This window comes from Peromyscus maniculatus, chromosome 2 (genome assembly GCF_049852395.1).
Source record: "Peromyscus maniculatus bairdii isolate BWxNUB_F1_BW_parent chromosome 2, HU_Pman_BW_mat_3.1, whole genome shotgun sequence".
Taxonomy (NCBI): domain Eukaryota; kingdom Metazoa; phylum Chordata; class Mammalia; order Rodentia; family Cricetidae; genus Peromyscus; species Peromyscus maniculatus.
The window spans coordinates 67,596,147-67,622,604 of record NC_134853.1 but is presented as its reverse complement, the minus strand read 5'-3'; the positions used below and the strand labels follow the sequence as shown (position 1 = coordinate 67,622,604).

Below are 26,458 nucleotides of genomic sequence, written 5' to 3'. Positions count from 1 at the left end.
AACCACTGGGGAGGCAAAGACAGGCAACTGCTTAGGACTCTCGGCCAGTCAGACTAGCCGGCCTGGTGAACCCCACACCACTGAGAAGCCCTGTCTCAGAAAACAAGGTCCTGAGTAGTGACCCTGAAGCTGACTTCTGGCCTCTATGCGCTCACTCATACAGACCCACAAAAGGGAAGAGCCAGCCGAAAGAATTGGAGAAGGTTTTAAAACCAAACTCTGACAGTGGTTTCTAATCAAAATACACAAAGAACTCTTACACACACACACACACACACACACACACACACACACACACGGGCCTTGGACTCACTCTGTACACCAGGTTGTCTCTGAACTCACAGAGATCCGCCTGCCTCAGCCTACAGAGAACTGGGATTAAAAGTGTGTGTTACTACGCCCAGCACTGAATACATATTTCTCTAAAGAAGACATCTGTGTGGTTAGCAAGATGAAAAGATGGGCAATATCATAGTCATTAAGAAGAAAAGAACTTGGGCTGGAGAGATGGCTCAGTGGTTAAGAGCACTGGCTGCTCTTCCAGAGGACCAGGGTTCAATTCCCAGCACCCACATGGCAGCTCACAACTGTCTGTAACTCCAGTTCCAGGAGATCTGACACCTTTACACCAATGCTCATAAAATAAAGTTAAATAAATTTAAATAAAAGAAGAAGAATAAAAGAATTCCAATGAGATACCAATGCACTCCCAACAGGATGCCAAAACCAAAATATATAGGCAACAAGTACTGATGACAATGGAGAAAACCCTGGTCCACCACAGGCAGGCCCTTGGGGAAATTGTCATACAGTCCCTCAGAACGTTCAACACAGCCTTACCCACAGACCCAGCAACCTCACAGTACCAGGACTGTACTCCAGGGAAGGGGAACTCGGCCACACAGAAGCTACTGTGAAACCGTTTACAGCAGCATCATTCATAGCAACCAAGAAAGTGGCCGGACTCCAAAATGTCAACTGATGAATAGATCAGGAAAACGTCTCTCCCATCATTTTATATACCAGCTAAAAATTAGTAAAAATGGGGTACACACACTCACACGCGCGCGCAGACACACACACACACACACACACACACACACACACTATTATATGGCAACAAAAGGAGCGAATCACTTGTACATGCTACAATATGAATGAATTTTAAAAAGGTAATATTAAGAAAAAGAAGTTGTCACAAAAGACTCTTTTGTATGGTGTGTGATTTATATGAAATGTCTGAAACAGGAAAATCAACGTAGTGCAAGGTAGGCCAGTAATCTGTAAGGACTGGCTGATGGGGAACAACTACTTATGGCGAAGGGCGATCTTTGCGGGGTGGTAAAAATATTTTGCTATTGGACATTGGTAATGGTTACAATTATATACTGGTGAATGTACTGGTGTGGTGGTTTGAAAGGAAATGGCCCCAAAGGGAGTGGCACTGTTAGGAATCACTTCCTGTTGCCTGCAGATCAAGATGTAGACTCTTAGCTACCTCTCCAGCACCATGCCTGCCTGCATGCTGCATCAGTTCATGATGATAATGGACTGAACCTCTGAACTGTAAGCCATCCAGTTAAATATTTTCCTTTGTAAGAGTTGTTGTGGTCATGGTGTCTCTTCACAGTAATAGAAACCCTAACTAAGACAACTGGTACATGAATTGTATCTCAATAAGGGTATTTCAGGCTAGCCAAGGCTTTATTGTGAGATCAAAAAACAAAAAATAAAAAACAAAAACAAAGCCCACAAAAGATGAAGGTTCACAGGAAGAGGAGTGAGGAAGAATGATTGCTGCAGGGGAGAGGCTGGGGGTGGAGGGGACTCAGAGGCTGGGGGGGCTGGGGGTGGAGGGGACTCAGAGGCTGGGGGGGCTGGGGGTGGAGGGGACTCAGAGGCTGGGGGTGAAGGGGACTCAGAGGCTGGGGGTGGAGGGGACTCAGAGGCTGGGGGGCCTGGGGGGTGGAGGGGACTCAGAGGCTGGGGGGGCTGGGGGTGGAGGGGACTCAGAGGCTGGGGGGGCTGGGTATTTGCAAAAACAGGTGAGAACAAGACAGGGAAAGGGGAACAACTGCTTAGTGGCATTTTGGGGAGCAATGAAGAGGATTTTTTAGGATGCTTTGATATAAGAGACAAGACAGAGTTTCCTTTACTTCTTTCTTCCTGTCTCCTCATACCTATATACATACACACATATAAAAACATCTGGAGCCTATATATATCCTATACGCTATAGGCTAAAAGATTAAAAGTTGGGACTACTCTAAAATTCCAATAATGGAATTTAAAATTAAAAATTAAATTAAAAATATATAGCCAGGTGTGGTGCACGCCTTTAATCAGGCCCTACCTGCCCACCCCCAAATGTGTGTGTGTGTGTGTGTGTGTGTGTGTCCATCCTGTGCTATTAGCTGAGCATGGTGGTATCCTGTGGCCCTAGCTACTCAGAAGGCTGAAGCAAAGGAATTTCTCCAAGGCAGGATTTGGAGCCAGACTGGCCAACGCAGTGGCCCACGGCTCCAGACCATCATGCTACAGTAGTGTGGGTGCTGACTTAAGGGGGGGTATGAGATGAACTGTATATACTTGGATATTTTTCTAAGTTATTTTTATTTATCTTTATGTTTATATGCATGGAAGAAAATTTGAAACACACAACAAAATATTCACAGTGCTGATCTGTTGAGCAATTCTGGATGATTTTCACTTTTTTCTGTTTCATCTGTATATTCTAGTTTGTGTACAGTAAATACACACCATGTACATAAATGACAGTTTCTGTAAGTAGGAGGCTTCTCCTCACATGTAATATTAGATTTCCCTCTAGGATCCAGGCTATAATCCCGAGGCCGGACTAAGAAGTGCAGAAGTGCGTAATTTCTTGGATACATATTAACAACTTTAAGGATGCCTCTGGGGTTCAGCCATCACTGATCTTCAGTGGAGCTCCTCTCTACTGCAAGGCACCATTTTCAAGAGACATTCACAAGTAAATACACAGGAAGAGAAGGAGGAAGGGAGGGGAGAGGGAGGGAGGGAGGGGGAGGGAGGGAGGGGGAAGGAGGGGGAGGGAGGGAGGGGGGAGGAAGGAAGGTTGGTCAGGTGTGGTGGTGCACGCCTTTAATCCCAGCACTGGGAGGCAGAGGCAGGCAGATCTCTGTGAGTTCCAGTCCAGCCTGGTCTATAGAGTGAGACCCTGTCTAAAACAAACAAACAAACAAACAAACAAACAAACAAACAAACAAACCAACAGTTTATTGTTCGAGCCCCCTAAACTGTTCCGAGGACACACACACATTTATGTGGAAGCACACACTCGCAGACAGTCGAGCAAACAGACCCTCTGACCGGGAAGACAAACAAGGAGACTTGGGAGGTTTCAGAGGACCCCTTGGGTGAAGGGTGCTGACAGCCATGTTTACATCTCTCTCTCCCAGACTAGGATGCAGGTCAGAGGTCAGAGACCTAATCAAACCTGTGGCACTGGAGCTTAGAGCATGGTGCTTGGAATCTGGTAGTGACCGTTTTACTCCTTATTACTGAGCTGCAGGATTTTAAATTTCTCTTCTGCCAGATACAAGTCCTCTACCAGATATCTGTCTTGCAATATTTCCTCTAAATCATTCGGCCAGCAGAAAGCACAAGAACATTTTTGTTTTGGATATGTAAGTGTTAAACCTGTCTTAAGGGTGGTGATGGTGATGGTGATGGTGATGGTGTGTGTGTGTGTGTGTGTATCTGAATGTAGCTCAGGCTGGCCCTGCCTCTGCCTCCTCGGTGCTGGCATTAAAGGAGTATGTCACCACCCCGGCTCCCCTCTACATTTTCACAAAGCACTTTTCTTTGGTGGTGCTGGAGACTGAACCCAAGGCCTTAAGTAAGGCAGACCAGCGTCTCTGATCCATCCCTGGCTGTGCAGAGCACTTTGCAATCAGGTACACTGCAGCGTACTGATCGTCACGAACATCGAAGAAGGCAAGGTCATCTTCATTTTGAAAAGTAAGGAAGCTGGGTCTAGTGGCACAGATACCGGGAGAATTTCCAGTCAAGGCCTGCCTGGGTACCAACTGAGTTCAAGGCAGACTGCACAATGCACAATTTTGCAAAAGTCTATTTCAAAATAAAAAGGAAAAATGAGGGGGGGATGACTTGGTGGTCAAATATACGCTCTTTGTTCTCGCAGAGGACCCAGGTTCAGGTCCCAGCACCTACGTGGTAGCTCTCACCCATCCCAAATTCCAGTCCCAGGGGATCCAACTGTCTCCTCTGACCTCTGTGGGTACCAGGCACGTGGTACACATACATACATACATACATACATACATACATACATACATACATACATGCAGGCAAAACACTCGTCCACATAAATGCTTTTTTAAAGTAGAAGAGAGGCCTGGAGATGTAGCTCAGTGCCAGAGTGCTCTACAGATAAAAAACAAACAACAACAGGATTAAGATGGGATCCAGGAACCCTCATTTCTGAACATTTAAAAGAATCAGTTAGGAATAAAACGGGATCTGGGAGTGGTGACACACACCTATAATCCCAACATTTGGGGTAGGAAGGAAGATTAGGAGTTCAAGGCCAGCCTCAGCTACAGTCGTTCAAACCAACCTGTGCTACAAGAGACTCGGACTCAGACAACCAACCACAAAGAGGAATAATGTAACAAGGTATTTGGCTTTGCTTCTAACACTGCAGAAAACATGAATGAGCACATCTGGAAGGGTCTTGAACAGGTATCAAGTTTAACACATTTAACACTGTGACCGTAGTAAAGAGAACACCTGAGACGAACGAAGACCCGGGAGCCAGAGGAGGAAGAGCACACTCTCAAAGATGAGTCTCCCAGCTATACCCAGCTGGGTAGACAGAGTAGTGGCTTGGCCAGCGTGAAGATATGAAGTATGGCTCTCCAGACTCAGGGAGAGCTTCCTGTGGGCACCTTTTCTCGTCCCTGGTGGGGGTCTCATGACCTTAGCAATGCTGTTTATGAGCATTACATGATAGGTGTGCGTACATCATCTCCAATTCCATTCTGACACCCCAGATATGCATAATCATTCTCATTGTGAGGGGTTTTTGGTTTTGGTTTGTTTTTCAAGACAGGGTTTCTCTGTGTAGCCCTGGCCATCTTGGAACTCACTCTGTAGACCAGGCTGGTCTTGAACCCAGAGATCCGCCTGCCTCTGCCTCCCTGAGTGCTGGGATTAAAGGCATGTACCGCCACTGCCTGGCAAGTTTTTGAGGCAGGGTCTCACTTTGTAGCTGACTGGCCTGGAACTTGTTACACAGACCAGGCTGGCCTCAGATAGATCCTTATACAGATCCACCTTCCTCTGGCTACTGAGTACTGAGATCAGAGGTGCATGTCATCATGCCCAACTAATCACACCTATTTAACACATGAGAAAACCAAGGCCTCAGGGCATAAGGAGTTTAGTCACAATTACATAGTTTAAATGGATTCAAACCCTGGCATTTCCAATTCTCAAGGACGTATACTACAACTCATTCTCAAGATGCTTGAGGTCACACCCTCTTCCTAAAGTCTTCATTTCCCCACAACCTCTGTTTCCTACCTTTCCTGGACAGGCACTCACGTGGGTACCCACTTTTATAGGGCATATCAACTACCGTGAACCCACAGCCCTTTCATATTGACACCCCCATGTTCTCACAACACTGGTCAATCCTGTTTCCTGCCCTTCAGGTCCCAGTTCCCAGGCTGTCTCAGCCTGCCCCATCCATGGTCCCCACATCACTCTACCCTTGCTCTGCAGTTCACATTCCTCACACTTCCCGGGACTAACACACTCTCACACTGTACTCCCAAACTGCTCATTTCCACGCTGTAGAAACCCCCATGCACTTGAGGTCTCTCCCAAGGTGGATGATGGGAACAGAATCTAAGGGACTCTCCACCTAGCCGGCAGCGGGACGACTGTGGACAAGCACGCCAGAAGCACGGTTCCTGCCTGTGTTCATCTGCATCCTTCTGTTGGTCACTGCTGTTCCCGAGTCCCTTCAGAGGCTGCAGGGAGGGCAAAGGCACTCACAGCTCTTCCTTTGTGATCTGACCTTGACCCGAGGTCCTGCTGAGAGCCGCTGTGGGACTGACAGCCTCCAGACTGGGCCTTCTCCAGGGCAGGACCAAGGGAAGAGGGCAGGGTGGTGGATTTGAAAGCATTAGCTTAGCTTAGCTCAGGTCTCTTCCTGCTAGGAGGCAACACTGTGTAAGAGCCTGAGTACAACAGGCCAGGTGCCTTCAGCATCGCGATCTCTCTCTCTCTCTCTCTCTCTCTCTCTCTCTCTCTCTCTCTCTCTCTCTCTCTCTCTCTCTCTCTCTCTCCCCAGACACTGTGAGGCATTTTGGTCAACATTCCTTCTTACGGCATCCTACAGTAACAGAAAGGTATATGTCTATGTGCACACATGCATGCAAGCGTGTGGATGGAAAGCCACCCAGCCTTCTTGGGAAAAATGCATGGATCCTTCCATTGTTTTCAGCATAAACTTACAATAGCTCTAGAGGTGTCTCCACCCATTCAGCCTTTGTGTCCAGATCTGACCCCTCTATTCTAACAACTGCAGCTACAGCAGCTTCATTAGAAATACCGGAAGGAAGAACAAGATCTCGTTTCTTGACCAAATAGCACAAACAGCATTAGCTCAGTCTCTTCCTTTCCCCAGCCCATGCATGCAGAGGTGAGCTTGTGGGCGCATGCTGCCCCTCTCCCTTCCAGAAAGACAGGCACCAGAGCCCAGATGCTAATGGTGAGCCTGCCTCTGCCTAGCTGCTGCCTCTGCCTAGCTGCTCCCCCTCCCCCGCCAGAGCCATACCTCCGCAAGGAGCCTCGAGCCGGACCTGGTGGCTCCCGCCAAGCTCTACCCGGACAGTCTCGGCTGAATCACTGGTCCCCACGACCGCACGGGGGGGATCGGGCTGGTTTTCTAAGAGCTGCTTTCTGCTAATACAATGGCATCCCAGGTAATGCAGGGAGGCTGCGCAATCTCAGCCTGTCTCCGGGCGGCTGCTGCTGCCTCGGCTGCTGGGCTGCGGTGACGTTGCTCCTGGGGGGGAGGGAAGGGGAGGGAAAGGAGCGGGCAAGCCCACAGTGCCGCCGCTCGGCCTCCCGGTCCGTCCCTGCGGCCGGCCGGCCGGTCAGCCGGGGGAGGGGGAGTAGAGACTGAGAAGTCAGCCACAGAGGGCAGGGGGGCTGGAAGACGGAGACTTTCCAGACGGCGGCGGAAAACCGGGAGAGCTGGGCCCAGCTTCTCTCCGGGCTGCGCTGGGAGAAGTCTGGGCAGAGCTGGAGCTCGCTCCCTCCCTTCCTTCCTTCCCCTCAGGCCGCTCCTTTCGGCCCCTCCCTCCTCTTTTCCTCTACTGTGAATGACTGCTTGTTTTCCAGCCTTTTCTTCAGTAAGGCTTACTGGGTGAGGGTGGAAAGTGAGCCGAGGAGGGGATTCTGGAAGCCCCACCCAAAGGCTACAAGAAAACAGAACAACCCCCAACCCCCAACAGCCTATCATCACCCCACCAACAAAACAGCAGGCGGCTTTCCTGAAGCCCGGCCTCAGGCTACACCTCCTCAGGGTGGGCCTACCCCTCCTCAGGGTGGGCCTACCCCTCCTCAGGGTGGGCCTACACCTCCTCAGGGTGGGCCTACACCACCTCAGGGTGGGCCTACACCACCTCAGGGTGGGCCTACACCTCAGGGTGGGCCTACACCTCCTCAGGGTGGGCCTACACCACCTCAGGGTGGGCCTACACCTCAGGGTGGGCCTACACCTCAGGGTGGGCCTACACCTCCTCAGGGTGGGCCTACACCTCAGGGTGGGCCTACACCTCCTCAGGGTGGGCCTACGCCTCCTCAGGGTGGGCTACACCTCCTCAGGGTGGGCCTACACCTCAGGGTGGGCCTACACCTCCTCAGGGTGGCCTACACCACCTCAGGGTGGCCTATACCTCCTCAGGGTGGGCCTACACCTCCTCAGGGTGGGCCTACACCTCCTCAGGGTGGCCCCGAGCGTCCGCAGCCTTCTCCAGCGGGGTGGGGGCTACACAACAGCTCCCTAACACAGGGGCGGCTGTCTTCAGAGGGTCTAACAGTTGACAGAGGTGGGCCAGTCACCATCGGTTTTTGTCCTCGCTGACTGGGGTTCACCTGGGCTTGTAAAGAGAGAGAATCCCTTTAACCAGGAGGAGCGTCCAGGAAGCTCCGCCCAGAGAAAGGGAGGCGAAGGAAAGAGGCTGATTTCTCTCAGATCAAAGAAAAATTGCTGCTCTGCCTGTAGACCTACGGAAGTCTCATCTCGTCCTTGCTCGGGTCGTGGGCCGATCTGAGAATAAAGGAGCAGTGGAGGACCATACATGAGCGAGGTGAAGGAAGTGGGGGTGCCGCCCCTGTCCACCCCACCCCTGCTCAGCTTTCAGGCCGGGAATGGTGGCCACGCCTTTAATCCCAGCACTTGGGGGAGGCAGAGGCAGGCGGATCTCTGTGAGTTCAAGGCCAGCCCGGTCTACATACTGAATTCTAGGGCGGCCAGAACTACAGAGAGAGAGACCCTGTCTCAAAAGCCCCACACCAACCAACCAAGCAAACAGCCGCTCCCCTCTCAAGGTGGGCTTGGTGCTTCCCAAGCGCCAGCCCTGCCCATCTGATCCACTCTGATCTGTCTTCCTTTCTCCTTTTCCCCTCTTCTAGAAGCGGGGAGTGAACTGAAGGCTTTATGTGTGCCAAGCAAACCTCCATCCCTAAGCCACTCCCTGGGCTCCTCCTGAGTATTTCTACTCCACAGCTGGCTGAATCTGTGGATGTAGACCCCATGGTATGCAGGGCTGACTACACTGTCTCGACTCCATGGTGAACACTTTCAATGTCAGGTCTCAAGAAGCCCTTGGAGGAAGCATGGGTCTGGGCCACAGATGCTCTTTTTCCTTTCTTCTTGGGGAGACAGGGTCTTGCTATGTGTAGCTCAGACAGATCTCCAACTTGCTCAATAGTCAAGGTTAGTGGCAATCCTCCTGCCTCACCCGCCTGAGTGCTGGGATTACAGGTGTGTGCTATTACACTCATCTCTTTCCCTTTCTGGCTTCTTCCACGCCTCATGAGACCTGTGTATCTCCTGACCCCATACTGAACTGGGCTGAATTATAGAGACGGAAAGTGGCTAAAGACTCATCTCCAACCTTGACCTGCTTGGGAACAACAGTCCCTGGTCCTACAAAGTAGTCAACAGTGAAGAAGGGAAGGAAGGAGAAAGGGAGGATTCACAACATTAAGCCGTGACTAGTCCTCTCAGGATGGCTGGAAAGGTTTCGGGGCCCTTGCCTCTTCTGGAGCTGATATAGACCACGGAGGGGCTTTACTGTAGGGTCAGCAACGCCATCTGTGATCAAGTCCACGGAGTGTAGGTGACCCGGTGAGGGCTCTCCACACTCAGAGCTTCCTTTAACCCAGCACACTGCAGACCACAGTGTTACCACTTCCCAACCTCACTGCATGCCTGGCGCTGGTGAAGGCCAGAGCAGGCTGCTGCGTCTCCTAAAACTGCTGTGTGGATGGTGGGAACTGAACTCAGGTCCTCTGGAAGAGCAGCTGGAGCTTTTAACCTTGAGCCATCTCTCCAGCGCCAAATGCTTCCTTCTCAAATACAATCTAGAGCTAAAGACCACTAGACTTTTGAGGACAGCCCCTAAAACAAAGAACAAGGAGCCAGGGGTAGTGATCTTAGCATCCTGAGCCTAGCATTTGGGAGGCTGAGGCAGGAGGACTGTTTATGTGTTTATGGTCAGCCTGGATTATAGCAGGACCCTGTCTCAAGAGGACTATGCAATAATACCTTTGTCCCTGATCTTTCCCAACAATCACTCCAGTGACCTTTCACCTCAGCAAACTTATTTGGAAATAAGGGAGTACTTTTGTTTGTGTTGTTCTATTCAGGTATATTTGATATCACAAAAACCTGTGTTTGGCCATGTTTTACCCCAAACTGTATGATGAAATCTAATAGCAAAGATAAGAAATGCTCAAAATAAATTATGACAAACTGTAGTCTTCTCATCTAGAAGCATCCTGAGGTCATTTTTTTCTTTTACATTTATGTTTATTTTGTGTCTGTGTGTGTGAGTGTGTGAGTGTGTGTGCACACACATGGCACATATACATATGGAACACAGAGGACAACTTTCGGGAGTCAGTTCTCCTTTACTCTCACATGGATTCCAGGAATTGAACTCGGTTGGCAGGCTTGGTGGCAAGTACCTTTACCCCGGGAACCAACTCTTAAAATATAGGTGTGCATGCTGTACGCATGTGTGTTTGTGTGCGGGGGTTGGTGGGTGCATGCTGTATGCATGTGTGTTTGTGTGTGGGGGTTGGTGGGTGCATGCTGTATGCATGTGTGTTTGTGTGTGGGGTTGGTGGGTGCATGCTGTATGCATGTGTGTTTGTGTGCAGGGGTTGGTGGGTGCATGCTGTATGCATGTGTGTTTGTGTGGGGGGGGGTTGGTGGGTGCATGCTGTATGCATGTGTGTTTGTGTGCCGGGGTTGGTGGGTGCATGCTATATGCATGCGTGTTTGTGTGCCGGGGTTGGTGGGTGCATGCTCATGTGTCACCAAGGTTAGCAAAACTAGCTAGTCAGCAAGTCCCAGGGATCTGCCTGCTTCTGCCTCCCTGCTGCTGGGATTACAGTGTGTCAGCGGGTCTGGCTTTTACACAGGTGCTAAGGACCCAAACTCATGTGCTCATGTTTTCAGGGCCTTACTGTTACAGGTTTACAGTACTTGACCGATGAAGCCATTCCCAGCCTCCAGGATCACACTAAGAGCATCTACAGAACTGCTGTGTACAGGGCACTGTGGGGCATTTGGGAATGGCAGCCTAAGACAAGGGACTCACAGCTCCACTAAAATCGTGTAATCTGCCGCTGGGGTGGGCAGGGCAGCACTGCGTTTAGGGACACGAGACAACAGTTGGAGGATTTCCAGATCTGCTCTGGCTGAAGACGGGACACTAAACCCCCATGCTCCCCAGCTCCCTTTCCCCACTGTGGGAACTCTGAATAGAATTCTAAGGGGTTCTACCACTTAAAGGGAAAAATTTCCAGAGTCCTCTGGGCACAGGCCAAACAGGACTGAGCATGGTTCGCGGTGACTTGAGACTATGAAGAGGGAAATAAATGGCTAACCAGAAGTCATCTCTGGGGATATGAGATGACTCAGGCAGCAAAGTGCTGGCCACGCAAGTCTGAGGGCCTGAGTTCAGACCCGTAAAAGGCTGGGCATGATGGGAGTACGCCTGTAACTCCTGAGCCAGGGAACCAGGAGGATCCCGAGGCGTGCTGGACAGTCTAGACACACAGGCGAGCGGGCAAGCTCCAGGATCAGTGGAAAACCCTGCTTCAAAACAGTAAGGTCAAGAAGTGATTGAGGAAGACACGTGACATGGATCTCTGGCCTCCACATGCATGTACACACACACATGTGCACACACATAACACACCCACACCCACACACACGCACCCACAAATGTTCACATACAAACACATACAAAAAATATTCAAAACAAGAAAACACCTCTTTCTGCACAGCTCCTAAATCAATTGTTAATAAAATAGCAGACTAAGCTTTCCAGAGCAGAAATAAGCTTTGTCCTGTACATGAATTTATGGGTGTTCTCTTGGAGAACCCCGTTCCCTGGCCGTGAGATTAGATGAAAGCGCTGACTTCCCCATAGGGAAGTGCTTGTTCTGAAATAGAGATGCTCAAGAATTTGGAGATTTAAGAACTGGTGTTGATAGTGGGTATCAGTGGCTGAGTTACAAGAAGAATAAACAAGCTGCCAGATGTCTGAGCACACCTGGCCATGACCTCAGGAGTCTGCCTTTACAAACAGAATGACAGCCAACACCCACGAGGTCGTCTGACTTCCTCTGGGCAGTGTGGCCGCTCCTAGCTGACCAGGATACTGTTCCTAACTGGTCTCATGTTATTTTGGACTCCAAGCAAGGCGGGCCAGAATGCTGGGAGTGTTCTGGAAGGGCTGCCCCAGACACACCAGCTGCTTCCTTATTAGGCCTCCCTAATATAGTGTCCTCTTTCGAAGCACAGGACTTGTTCTGCTTTGGGCTTCTTGTGTAAGCTGCCGAGGAGCTGAGCAAAACGCCTGACTCTAAAAATCAAACACGAGCACTGCGCACAAGGCCTGAGTCTGCAGCAGGACGGGACGGCCTGGTGTGGCTGCACAGTCTTTTCCCAAGTCTCTGCTTCCTTGGGAACCGACAGTGTGCAGGCACCTTTAAAACATCACTGACCCAAGCCACGGCAGAACTCACACGGGTTCGAAGCCTCTTAGTCTCGGCAGTGGCTAGAGCTCCCAAGGTCCCATTTCAATGAATGGGGGCTGTAGCGCTGGGCAGTTTGACCCAGGAAAAGAACAAGTTACCAGCCGCTGCTGACCAAGAACCTAGTCCACAAAAACCTGGTAACAAATTTCGCTTTGCTCCAGGGTCTCTTTCTGTGGGGAAGGGATTATCCCTAGAAAAGCATCTTTTCCACGGGTCTAGCCAGCGGGTGTTGCTTTCCCATCAGGCCATCTTCCTTCCTTAGCTCAGCTTCTAGCCCCTGGTCATCTTGAAGACCTCTTATGGGTCCTTTCAGGTATAATTATAAAGTAAAGCAAATCCAAATCCTAACTCCAGGGAAGGTTCCTATGCAAGGTGTTAATGAACGGCCTCCTCCTCCTCCTCGCCTCTTCTCTCCAAAGTGACTGTGCAGGACACACACGCCTCACTCTCAGGGGCCGGCCCACAGGTATGTCTGCAGAGGCTGAGAACCTGCTGCAAATCCTCTCTCTTCTGAGGGTAGGGCGGGTTAGCGAGGAGAGGAGAGGAGGACACGAGGGAACGAGGCAAGGTTCAGGTCCTACCTTGACAGACAGCTCTTCAGAAGGAGGGGGGGAGAACGCAGCCGTCACAAGGCCTACAGGACAGTCTCCCAGTGCCAGACGCAGGTGAAGGAAGGAAGCGAGGAACACCGGGACCAGGCAGGAACAGGGCGCTGAACCCCAGGGCGGCCTGCTTTGCTTGGACACAGTTTTAAACCCCGATTTGCAGGAGGAAGGCAGCTGGATCAAACAAGGCCCCGGACTGCTGCTGCTCAGCTGTCCAGTGTGGTCAACACCTTGCCTATCCTGGGCTCTGGGAAGCAAAGTCACAGTGTTCTCCGCTCCCCCTCCTCCCAGACAGTGGACTGAAGCGTGCAGGCTGCCCAACTGCTAGCCAATCAGTGTGTCCAGAGCTGTAAATAAAAGGGCACATATGCATCGAGAAGTGGCTATGAGAAGAATCTAGATTGAATTACACAAACCAGTTGTGGGGCCAGGGTGGGGGAGGCGGGGGAGAGCAGAGGGAAGCCTAGCTGCCTTTCAAGGAAACCTCCCTCCCAGCAGAGCCCTGCCTCAGCGTGCCTGCCATGGCAGCCTCACTCCTCTGGGGAACCTGGTTCCAGTCCGGCCACATTCTCAGCAGTGGCGTCAGTGTCTCTTGGACTCCTCTGTCACGGGGGAAGCCCTTCCTGGATGGAGAGTTTAGGTGGCAGCTGCCAGAGTCCAGCTCTCCATGCTCGGGGCACAGCATGGGGACTGTCTCCCGTATTTGCGTTAGTTACAAGACCGAGGTTCAAGTAAGTTTTGTTTTGTTCACTTGAACAATTTAAGAAGCAGGTGTGTGGCGTTTGGCTTTGTCCTGAAGATTCAAGAGGTTAGTTAGGTTCTGTACAGAGCAAGGACTTGGTGCTAAGACGGGCCTCGGTTCCAATCTGAGTCCCAGCCTGCCAGCTATGGAATTCTGGGAAACTTCAGGCTGTAAACTGTTGTGGTATTCCCTGAGAGGCTTGAGGTAGAATTCAAGAGTACACGTCATACTTAACATAAGTGCTCAGCAATACGTCACTGTTATCACCCTGCCTCTGGCAGATGACCAGTGTTCTTGTTTCTCTTCTCCTATCCCAGTTTCCAGAGAAATCTAAAGCCTGTAGGTCTGAGGTATTTGTGGGCAAATTATCTAATCGTCAAAGGAATAAACTGGAATGCTGATGCACACCTGTAATCCCAGCACGACAGAGAGGCAGGCCAGCCTCAGCTACATAGCACGTTTGAGGCCAGCCGAGACTGAAAGAGACACTGTCTCAAAAACCAAAAACGGTCAAAGGAAATGGAAGGACAGCCACGCCCCTTTCTTTTTGCCCCTGATCTAGGCCTGGTGACCCTGTGTCCACTAGATCTCCGCTGGTAGCCGTCCTGGAGTCTCAGCCTACCTCCCAGAGCCAAGACTCTACTCTCACACTAGTGTGACCTGCCGTAAGGCACGCTCCCAGACTGGAGGCCTTCTCCGGGGCCCAGCTCAGCTCCCAGCAGGTGAAGGGGAGGAACAGTCTGATCCCAAGATGGCAGGATAGGTCTGTCCAGGCTGTTGTGCGCCCAATCACAGCTGCTCCTTCAGCCTACAGACTAATAATAGCCACTCCGATGGCGATGGATTAAGACAGAACTGTACGAGGTGTTTATTTTTACACTCTGGCGTCAGTATCAAGTTCTACTGGTTACTGTCCAAATGTAGGGCAGCTTCCTGCTAGAGGAGTGGCCTAAGGCTTCTCCAGGTTGCTAAGTTGGGTCCTGAAGGAAGCAAGCTGTGTGGAAAACAGTTCAGCGTTAATAGATGGGGGAGTGGAGCAAGCAGATGTCAGGTGTCCAGGTGTCTAGTCCCAAATCTCTGCGATCACATGGACCACAAGGTGAAGGCTCCTGCCCAGAGTGTTCTCCTCAGTTGGGTAGGCCTCTTCCAGAGGAGCCTATGGTTGCTTCGGTCGGGACATATATATACACACACTTACAAACTGGTTGTATTGAAATGATCTGAACAGAGGCAAGGGGAGATTTCCACCCAACATCCCCAAGCTTGGCCTTGTCACAAGCCACAGACTAGTGCGGTGTGTGCTGACGAGAAAAAGAAAGGAATACTTGGGAGGATAGTAGAGGGCACCTGAGATAAATGGCAGGCTGAGACCGTGCTCAACTGATCGGTAGTCTCCAGGAGGAACATCACATTTCCTGGAAACTTGTACCAGTACAGCTGCACTCCTAAGGGACACAACAGGCTAGAGCCACCAAGAAACCAGCTGTCTGGCCAGAAGCCAGTGTCCACGTCACCTCTTCCCAAAGGCCTGAGGAGTGGGATCCTAGTAACCTTATATACATTGACCACAGCACGTGGAGCCCCAAGGCTGTTTCCATCGCCTGCCTCCCTGGTCCCTGCCCCGTCGTGGGGCAGACAGTGCTGTGAGGGAGCAGACAGCTGGGCAGCTTATGTAAATAGATGTAGACAGACCTAATGAGGGGCCCCTCATCACACGGCAGACTGCTGGAGAATGACAAAAATGCACCACACATCAGGTAGGAATGCTGAAGTGCAAAAGCCCAGGCAAGCACACAGTAACGACGCCGCCCGACGAGGACTCCTTCACCTCCCTGCTGGAGCTGACTCACAGCTACATCAGCGCACAAGGAGCCAGAGTGCGAACTCGGTCAATGCATTCTTTTCCTGTCATTCAAGGCTTATCTAGCTGGACATCAGAACGATGCAGCCCCAGAGACAACCAGGTTGGATCACCAGTGATAAGCCTTTGAGGCAGCTCCCTCTGGAAGCCAGCACCCCTAGGATCGTGGCAGGATGCCGGGGACAGGAACCCGGATTTTGTTCTTGGTGTTTGTTCTGATGTGCTGGGTCACGCGGGGCAGGCTACCTGTCCTCACAAGTTCCAGGTCCGCCCCCTGAAGAAGGGTCTACTCATAGTTATCTTCGGGTGGTGAAGCAAGAACAAAATTTGAAAAATATAGAGAGCAGGATATGTAAATGCTATGAGGTAAAGTACTGGAACGAAACATTTCAGACTGTAACTATGGACACAATCGGGTAGGGCACCTCGGCTCCCTCCAGGCTTTCCCCCTTCTAGGCTACGGCGGCCATACTGGAAGGTGGGTTTGAGACACAGGTGAAATAGTTAAGCGTCTGCTTAGCCAGGCAGAAGGCAACGGTTTCCGCTAACGCAGAAAAGAAGGTAGGAACAGAAGAGCAGGGAACTCCTCCCCTCACCCTGCTCTGTGTTGCCTGTGACGCGCCAGGACACTGGTTTGAGGCTGGGCTCCACCTCAAGTACAGTCAGGAGCAGGAGTTCCTGGACTTAGTTTACAGGGCCCCAGAGAGCCACACCGACAAGGACTGAGCACCAGCACACAGCCGGGACAGAGGCAGTACTGGACCCCAAGCCCTACACAAGCCTTTATTCTTTCCAGTCCTGCAACTCCTCAGCCGGCCAGGTCGCTAGAACTCTCAGAGACGGAAAAGAGAAACCTGTTCTTCATCGATACCGATGCACTGTTACTGCCTCCGCCTTTCTGAGACTCCAAACAGACATCTGAACCTCTCCTGTCAGCTCTAGTGATGCCCACCTGCCTTAGAGAAGGGGCCTTAGGGATCAGCAAGCTCCAGCTGTGAAGGACCAGAGGGCAGATATTTGGGCTCCATGGGTAATAGAGTTATGCAGTGTACTCCTGGGTTTTTCTTTTCTTAAAAAATGTTTGTATTGTAAATTGACCATTTATAGTTGTATACCTCTAAGGTTCAAAGTGATGTTATGATTTATGAGTGCAATGTGGAATAAGTAAATCAAATGAATTAACATCATCTCAAGTACTTAATCATTGTCTGTGGTAAGAACATTGGAATTCACTGTTAAGAAATTTCAAAATGTGCAACCCTTTAAAAATGTTAAAATCAGCCGGGTGGTGGCACATGCCTTTAATTCCAGCACTCAGGATGGATCTCTATGAGTTCGAGGGCAGCCTGGTCTCAGTAAAGGAACAAATGGCTGACAGCTAAATACTTAATCCTTATACTATTACCCATTCCTTATTAGATACACTGCTACCCACAGTGCTAGCTGTGGGTTGTGAACACATTTCTAATCTTTACAGTCGCTGTGCAGAGTAGATAGTCTAGCCATGCTTTGCAGCTGAGGAAACCAAGGCGGTCTGGGATTCCATTTATCCAGGATCACAGGGCTGGGCTCAGAGCTCCGGTCTGACTCACTCCCAAATCCTGTTCTCATGACTCTAACACGCTGCTAATATCCTCCGTAGAGAAGAACACTGAGTAAATGCCTTCATTTGAGACTTGTTTAGGTTTTGTTCTAAAATAGCAATCTGTTGGTTCACCCTTCTCAATAATATGACTATTAACAAATGACAAGATACTACAAATTGCTGCACAAATTCTAAACAGTCTTATTAAAAAAATAATAACCAGAGCCTGCTGTGGGATGGTCTATATGTCAAATTGGTCTGATTAGTCAATAAATAAAACACTGGTTGGCCAGTGGCTAGGCAGGAAGTATAGGCGGGACTAACAGAGAGGAGAAAAGAAAGAACAGGAAGGTGGAAGAGACACTGCCAGGCGCCGCCATGACAAGCAGCATGTGAAGATGCCGGTAAGCCATGAGCCATGTGGCAAGGTATAGATTTATAGAAATGGATTAAATTAAGATATACAAACAGCAAGAAGCCTGCCACGGCCATACAGTTTGTAAGCAATATAAGTCTCTGTGTTTACTTGGTTGGGTCTGAGCAGCTGTGGGACTGGTGGGTGACAGAGATTTGTCCTGACTGTCTTTTCTTTTTTTTCCCCCCTCTGGAGCTGAGGACCGAACCCAGGGCCTTGCGCTTGCTAGGCAAGCACTCTACCACTGAGCTAAATCCCAAACCTCCCTTTTTGTTTTCCAAAGAAAGAAGAAAAATAATTTATTTCAAAGATGTAGAAGTAAGAAATTCATCCTGAAAATAGAGCTTGGGCCAGGCAGGAGAACTCTAGCTACAAGAGCCAGAGATATTGGGGTAAATGCTGAAAGATCAGAGAGACAAAGGAACAAGCCACTAGAGAAACTTCTTACCGCTACCGAGTCCCCAGTCCGAATGGAAGGTGAGATCCTAACTCCACGAATCCTCTGAATGTCCCTGAGTCCTCAGCAGAAAGGCTTTTAGTTCCTGTCTCCTCACACCTTCTATGCCTTTCTCCACCCAGCCATTTCACTTCTTGTCTCAACCTCCCTAGTGATGGGATTAAAGGTGTGTGTGCTTCCCAAGTATTGGGAGCAAAGGCCTGAGATCCCAAGTGCTGGGATTAAAGGTGTGTGCTACCACTGCCTGGCTCTGTTTCTCTCCCAGACTGAATCAATCTCACGTAGTCCAGGGTGGCTTCAAACTCACAGAGATCCAGACGAATTTCTGCCTCCTGAGTGCTAGGATTAAAGGTGTGTGCCACCACTGCCTGGCCTCTGTGTTTAATCTAGTGGCTGGCTCTGTCTTCTGATCCTCAGGCAAGCTTTATTTGATACACAATATATCACCACAACAAATCAGACGCACAGCAATTTCCTATGGTAGTGACGGACATCAAGTCAATCCAGGTAGAGTCACATTTAAACGTGCAGCTTCTCTGAACTAATGTTTATTTACTCTTCACAAGCATAAAACAAGATGAAAATAGGCTCATCTTTGCCTAGCGGCTAAAAGACTCTTCAAGTACTTGGTGTCACCTCTGTTATTCTGTAAACACTTTGGGCTGTGCTCAGTTAGTTCTCCACCTTCCCAAACCCCAGACTGTTAGCTGCCAATCAAATATTCATTCTCACTCTGTGTCAGCTTTGGTAACTTGCTGAATACACGGCTGTCCAAGGTGAATGCTGCATTCCCACGTCCCCTGCAGGAATGACATGCCTGTAGAGGAAGTGCGCAGGCTTTGGGGAGTCTTCCTTCCTCTCTTCCCTGTCCCACTGCTAGTGGGGTAGGTGTGACAGCTACTACCTAGGGCCAGAAAGATGGCCTGGGGGAAGCTGTCAGGGGACACACAGGCAACAGCAAGCAGTTGTGGAACTCAGGGAACATGACTGGGCGGTCAGCAAAGCCACACCCGAGTGAGCCTTGGAGAGGCAGACGATCTCATGCTGCCATTGAGCACAGCTCTGTTATTGCCTTTGTGGTCATCACATCTCATCATCCATAAGTTGTACACAAACTCTCAGGAGGTTTCTAGCCCGCACTGGGCAGAGTTACTAGTACTTACAATAACAGTGACTGACTTCTTCCCAACATTGCTGCTGGAGCAGATTAATGATTCAACCATCGCCCTTAGGAAGAATCTAGACATGCAGATTGTTAGAAAGCTTAGGTTCAGATGCCTTTGGTAATAGCTTTGACACAGAAAATCTTGGGGAACAATTAAAGTTTAGAAAGGCACACTTTTAACAGTTGAGCAAGGGACTCCTCGAGGTCAAGGAACAATAGCCTGGTTATAGCTGGCTGACGAACCTTTCTTGCTAGGGTGGGTTGGTGATCAAAGGCGATGATTAATCCCTTGTACCCATTTCTGCCCTGATATGATTTAATAAAAAACTGTTGATGAGTGGGTACGCACTCTGAGGATTTAAAGTAGAGATGACTTGTTCTTGATACATGAAAGTTTAGATTTGTGATTCTTTTAAGATTTTTTTGTAAGATTCCCTTTTGAGAGAAATAATAGAAGGATTGATCCTTTCTTTGTAAACGCAAAATGCAGCCTGCCAGTAAAAGGACTGGCCAAGCAAAGCACCTTGCTTGCTTACACTTTGTTAATCTATGACAAGTTGCTTGGACATGAATATATGTAGGTTCTTAGGGATAATTTGTTTTCACCTGTAATACATAAAATGTTTAATCATGTAAGGGAAATGAGAAACATGTTTTTTACTTGTATTCATTGTAATCATTCACTTGAAAAATAGAACATAACCACATTGTAATTTTTATATTGCCTGAAAGATTTTCCTTGGGTATATAAGCTGTAAGGGAAAAGTAAAATGAAGAAAAAGGGAATCTGGCTAGAAGAACAGAAGAGATATCAAGACTTTCTCTGACCTGCTGAGGGTTTGCCCATTTGTCAACACCTAAGTGAGATCCTGACATGGTGGAGGTGAGTGTGGGTTTGAGTGTGAGTGTGTGTGAGTATGTGTGTGTGTGTTCCCCCTTTTCACTGGCCCCAGAGAACTGTTTTACTCCCTCAGACAGAGTCAATTGAGTGTTTAGTCTGTGACTCTTCCCTTCAGTTCCTGAGCTGCTGAGGGCTGGTCCCTACAGAAGCAGGAAGAAGCACAGAAGACTGGAAGGGCCTGGACAGCAGAGGACTGTGGAATGCTGCACCAGCCCAGGGCTGGACTGCTGCTGCTGCTGTGGAGAAATAAACTTTTCATCTTATCCAAGTCACCCATTTTGGGCTTCTAGCTTCTATTACATATGTGTGTGTGTGTGTGTGTGTGTGTGTGTGTGTGTGTGTGTGTGTGTGTTCTACTTTAGATGTCCTACCACATCTCAATAATCAAGACTTACCTGTCCATCTTTCTCCATCCTATTGCTACTGAAGACTAACCTATAATTATCACTTGTCTGAATCTTTACAGCATCTAACTTGAGACCTTGAGTCACCCTTTTAAAATAAAGTCTATTACATTACTCTTGCCTAAAAACTCATAACAGAATAACTGACTGAATATTTCAAAATGACTAGCAGAGAGGATTTTGAATATTTCTAACACAAGTGATAAGTGTTTAAGGTGAAGGATACGCCAATTACTCTGACTTGATCATTTTACATTATGTAAATACATAGAAATATCATGCTGTACCTTGTAAATTGTACTATTCCGGGTCCATTAAAAAACTTCAGAGATTTCTAAAGAATTCCAACTTCTCAAAGGTATACTTGACCCTTCCCAATCTCTTCAGCCGCCTGCCCTGTGTTTTCTGTACTGTCTAGAAACTTCTCATTTGTCTAGATAATTCCTACACAGCCCTCAGATTCTCCTGTGGTTTTGCTACTCCTGGATCAGCACAATAATTCACTGATGATTATAAACCTGATGGTCAACCTTATAAAGAAATAACTGTGAGCTTGCACACGGCCCTACGGGCTATAAATTTTAACTAGCTCGTGCATTTCTTTCCTCTCTGGCTGCATGCTACAGCCAGTATCTGAGCTCTTCATCTTTGCAGCTACCTAACCTAGCCTAAAGCCGGACGCACAGTAGATGCTTAAAATGTGACCTGAACTTACACCCATCAGCCAAGAACTCTGAACTCATTCAGCAACAATCTTCACAAACTAAACTGGAAAGATGTCTTTCTCCAGACAGGACTGCAGCTATCACAAGTGTGGACGGTTTATACGGCCTGACCCCAGTTCCCTTCGCCAGGGTGTGGGGACGCTGGAAAGGAAACCAGAAGTTCACTGGCTGGCTTCCGGGACATGCAGAGAAATACCCCAGGGACCACTTCCACCGCTGGGCCTGGGCCTCAGACTGAGACCCAGAACAGTGTGTTCTGACATTCCTTCCTCTTTCCATCTTTCTTCCAAGCTCACCCTCCCCAGTCTTCAATTTGGCCATCGGCTGTTCACGGGGCCGCTGAGTAGCAAGGAAAGAATGAAGGATGCGTGGCAAAAAGTCCAGCACTAGTCGAGGGACAATTTGTTTTTTTTCCCCTTAAAAGGGCAGGGGTGGGGGAGAGGGCAGTCTGTGAAGTTACATAAGACCGGCTGGCCTCCCTGGGAGCTATTCCAACTCCATCTGGAAGGCTGTTTAGAATTTCAAGGAAGGGCTGGGCATGTCCTGCTTGGACAACCTAGCCTGGGGCCATCTCTAGAGGTGGGGAGGTCCTGGCAAAGGAGGGTGACTTTTCACTCCCAATGCCAACTGCAGCCCCACCGGGTTCACGTGGGGACAGAACACTGCATGATCCACTTAGAGTCAAACCTCACAACAAGGACAAGACCCTCTGCCAAGGCAAAGTCCGTCTGGCATCAGGCCTCTGGGGCCCCACTCCAAAAGAGGCAGGATCTTGGGAATCCAACGACCCGCCCCAACAGCACACCAACCAGGCCGTGGCTGGGGTTCCGTCCCTGCTGCAGGGAGACAGACAGTAACTCTGGTCCCTACGGACTCCGAGATGCCACTCTCACCCCCAAACTAGATAATTCAGTGAGTAAATTACAACCGAGTTTCTTCGAAGTGCCAGGTACGACCGACACCAGGGAGACAAACAGACCTGAAGGCTGTCTGCATGAAGCTTCTAGCTCACGGAGGGAGCCAAACCCCTGAGCACGGCGAGGCGGGCTGGGCTGGGAATGCAGCTGCGTGACAGCACACCTGCCTGACATGTAAAAGGCACCGTTCTATCCCCAACACAGCCCCCTAAAAAGTGAACACACGAACTATCAACTAGGCCTTGGGATGGCTGGAGCACAAGAAAACAGTGCAATTATAAAAATCCCTGGGAATGAATGCAGACAGAGCTCTTGCTCGACATGAATAAGTTTGTGGGTTCAGTTCTTAGTGACGAACGCACACGGATATGATTCAAGTGGGCTGGAGGGGTAGTTCAATGGTGAGAGCACCCGCTGCTCTCACAGAGGACCTGGGTGTGCTCCCAGCCGGCACATGGCACCTCACAACCATGTCTAACTCCAGTCCCAGGGCATTATTTGATGCCCTCTTCTGGCTTCCATGGGCACCACCCATGCACGCATGCACATACTCACATACATGCAACCAAGCACTCACAATTAACATAAGTAAATCTTTAAAAAAAATGCCGGGCGGTGGTGGTGGTGGTAGCGCACGCCTTTAATCCCAGCATTCGGGAGGCAGAACCAGGCGGATCTCTGAGTTCGAGGCCAGCCTGGTCTACAAAGCAAGTTCCAGAAAAGGCACAAAACTACACAGAGAAACCCTGTCTCGAAAAACCAAAAAACCCACAGAGGTCAGCTCTGGAGCTGTGGTGATGATTCAGTCCCTAAAGAGCCCGCTGGGCAAAACTAGGGATCTGAGTTTGATCAGACCCACATGAAAAGCCAGCCAACTGGTGTGCATTTGTAACCCCTGTACTGGGGAGGTGGAGAGAGACAGCGTAGCCTAACTGGCAAGTCCCAGGTCAGTGAGAGACCCTGTCTCAAAAAACCAGATGGACGGCACCTGAGGAGAAGCAGCACTCAACGCTGTTCTGTCTTCCACACAGACATACACATATATGTACCTGCACACGCTTGTGCACACATGTACACATGAACTCTCTCATTTGTCCAGCAGCTAAGTAGCTAGTGCTACTAACCATTGAGTCACCTCTCCAGCCCTAACCTAACACCGTCTTAATTAAAGCCTGCTTACACTGTCCTAGTGACGAAAGTCGCCTGTGTTCCACACAGCAGCTAGGTGAGGTCAACAACCTGATCCCAGCTGAGGTCTCCTCTGACTCATGGATTTTGTTGGAGTTTAGCCTGTTTACATTTCATATTTATACGTAAGGCGTAAGAACTCACGTCAGCAAACTACCCACTGCCCATTACAACTTCTGTTTCTTTGTGGTCAATGTAGAGGACTGTGAAAATGTGAGTACAGGATTCTAGTTTCTCTCTCTCTCTCTCTCTCTCTCTCTCTCTCTCTCTCTCTCTCTCTCTCTCTCTCTCTCTACCTTCCCTTTCTTTTGTTTTTGAGACAGAGTCTCACTATGTAGCCCTGTGGCTGTCCTGGAACTCACTCTGTAGACCATGTTTGCCTAAAACTCACCGAGACCCACCTGCCTCTGCCTCCTGAGTGCTGGGATTAAAGGCGTGCACTGCCACCACATCTGGCTGCTTTCACTTTTTCTTAAACTAGGTTGTTGCTCTGTGGCCCAGCTGGACAGACTGTGACCCTCTTGCCTCTGCCTCCTGAGCAGCTGCCATTTCAGCTGTGTTCTGTTATTTCTGGCTTTTGTAAAGGACTAGGCAAGTGATATGATCATCTTCAGTCTCAGATTCATTTACAAAGTTTTGAGATTTATTTATTTTAAAAATGTTGTATGGGCTGAGCAGCAGTGGCGCACACCTTTAGTCCCAGCACTCGGGAGGCAGAGCCAGGTGGATCTCTGTGAGTTCGAGGCCAGCCTGGTCTACAGAGCGAGATCCAGGACAGTCACCAAAACTACACAAAGAAACCCTGTCTCGGAACCCCCCCCCCCCCCCCAAAAAAAAAATACATGAATGGGTGTCTGTGTACCACATGAGTGCCTGGTACCACTGGGGGCAGAAATAGGGCATCAGATTCCCTGGAACTGGAGTTACATTGACTGTGAGTCATCACGTGGGTGCTGGGAACCAAACCCAGGTCCTCTGTAAAAGCAGCAAGTGCTCTAAACCACTGAGCCACCTCTCCAGCCCTCAGGATCTAACAATACCTGTCTTACAGGTGAAAGAAAAGTTAGAGAAAAGATATGCAATGTCAAGGACAGTGACAGGTATTTACCAAGGGCTCAGTAAATACAAATACTAAACATATCCCAGGAATCTCCTTTCCTTGAATCCAAATCCCTGTTCCTGCCTTTTTGATACTAATTTGCAGCAGGGAACCACGTCATTATTATGGCCACCGTTTCCTGTTCAACAGGAAACTGCAGCACATGCTTTAACTTTTCTCCACAGCTCTGTTCTTCGTTCCGCTGTCACAGGAAACATCCCAGGAGAACACAGAGAAAGAAAGGTACCGTGAATTTGAAGCTATCTGCAAATCAAGAACTCCCCATCATCCCAATAAACATCACTGGGTACGTGACTACCTGAATTGCCCACTGTCGACAGAACATCTGGGAGAGTCCTCCACATGAAAAGAAAAGAAAAGAAAAGGAAAGGAAAGGAAAGGAAAGGAAAGGAAAGGAAAGGAAAGAAAAGAAAAGAAAAGAAAAGAAAAGAAAAGAAAAGAAAAGAAAAGAAAAGAAAAGTCTTATTTATCCTGTTTTCTAAATTCCTACAGCCAATGCTCTAACTTGGGATTCCTTCAACGCTCAACAATTCTTGCAAAGGATAAGAGTTTATAATTTTGTAGAGGAAGGCAGATAAAATCACACGATACAAATATGATCAAGGAATAAGCAAAAGACCTGGTCAGAAATGAGCAGGCAGGACGCCCTGAGGCAGAGACGTTTACGTTGGGGTCTGAAGGAATTTACACAGATGAAGGCCGGGAAGCAGGGGTCTAGGCAGAGGAGGAAGAAACCTGCTTGGCCACTTAGAAAATGACACTGGAAAGATATTTTCACAGTTCCACCAAAGAACTCAGGGGAGAACCAGGAACAAATACATAGAAAGTTAAGCAAATAGAAACAAAGTACTAACAGTTACACAAGGTACACAGTACTAAGTGTTCACAGACCAAGTCTCACAGGAAATACAAGACACTTACTTAATTGGAGCTTGTAAAGAAAGTAGATTATTTATTATTATTATTATTATTATTATTATTATTATTATTATTAGTTTTTTGAGATGGGGTTTCTTTCTGTAGCCCTGGATGTTCTAGATCTCACTCTGTAGACCAGGCTGGCCTTGAACTTACAGAGATTCACCTGCCTCTGCCTCTGCTGGGTGCTGGGATTAAAGGCGTGCACCACCACCGCCCAGTGAAGAAGGTAGGTTATTAATGCTGAGTATTTTATATTTGTAAAGTAAAGTATATTTGCTTTCTATGTTAGAAAGTCACAAGCTATTTACATCAAGGGTCGCTGGGTTTGGGGGTACAGCTACAACACTAGCACTTGGCGCCAGCGGCAGGAGGGGGCAGGAGCTCAAAATCAGATCCACAGAACAGTGAGTTCTAAGTCAGTCTGGGCTACCGGCTCTGCTCAGGATCAGAAACACACACACACACACACACACACACACACACACACACACACACACACACACCCCAGGCGGGGTGGGGTGGGGATGGTGGCACATGTCTTAAATTCCAGCACTCTGGTGACAGAGGCAGGCAGATCTCGGGGTTCAAGGCCAGTCTGGACTACACAGTAAGCTCCTGGGGCAGCCAGGGCTACATAGTGAGACCTTGTCTTGAAAACCAAACCAAACAACAACACACAGGCATGCATGCACACACGCAAGCACACAGGTACTCGCCATACTGAGGCTATCAACCAGGCATGGTGGGCCGAGCTGGTCATCTCAGCACCTGGAAGGTGGAGGCAGAAAGACGGCTGTGACCTGGGCTATGTACTGAATAAATCAAAGAAGTAATGAATGAGTGCATCGTTTAGAAACGTGGACGTAGGTAGTGGGACAGGGAAGAGACCTAAAAACAGTAGTTATTGTCCAGCATGGAGGCACGTGACCTGGAGTCCACTGGTAGTACTCGAGAAACAGCCAGGGGATAGGAAATAAAATTAGGCAAGAGTGGATGGAGGAGGGTCTTGGGTGCTGTGATACACGCCTGTGATGCCAGCACTCAGGACAGGATGTTCATGATTTTGAGAAAAGCTCGGTTTACGTAACAAAT

The 26,458-nt window shown here is 49.1% G+C and overlaps 1 protein-coding gene and 1 long non-coding RNA gene across 5 annotated transcripts in view; one reads left to right on the top strand and one right to left on the bottom strand.

Moving 5' to 3' along the window:
- Rusc2 (RUN and SH3 domain containing 2) overlaps window positions 1–26,458 on the bottom strand; it is a 51,861-nt gene that overhangs the window by 15,605 nt on the left and 9,798 nt on the right. The window contains exon 1 of one of the 4 annotated variants that reach the window (XM_076564075.1): window positions 12,942–13,556. The exons of 2 other annotated variants lie outside the window; for them this stretch is intronic. The gene's annotated coding sequence lies outside the window, so the exon portion shown is untranslated. Of the gene's footprint in view, window positions 1–6,850; window positions 10,103–12,941; window positions 13,557–26,458 lie in introns of those variants that run through there. One more of the 4 variants, XM_006985994.4, reaches the window with a different exon arrangement.
- LOC121827213 (uncharacterized) lies at window positions 17,759–20,481 on the top strand. Its single transcript, XR_013049072.1, has 2 exons — window positions 17,759–20,073; window positions 20,207–20,481. It is a non-coding gene; the product is annotated as an uncharacterized LOC121827213 (long non-coding RNA).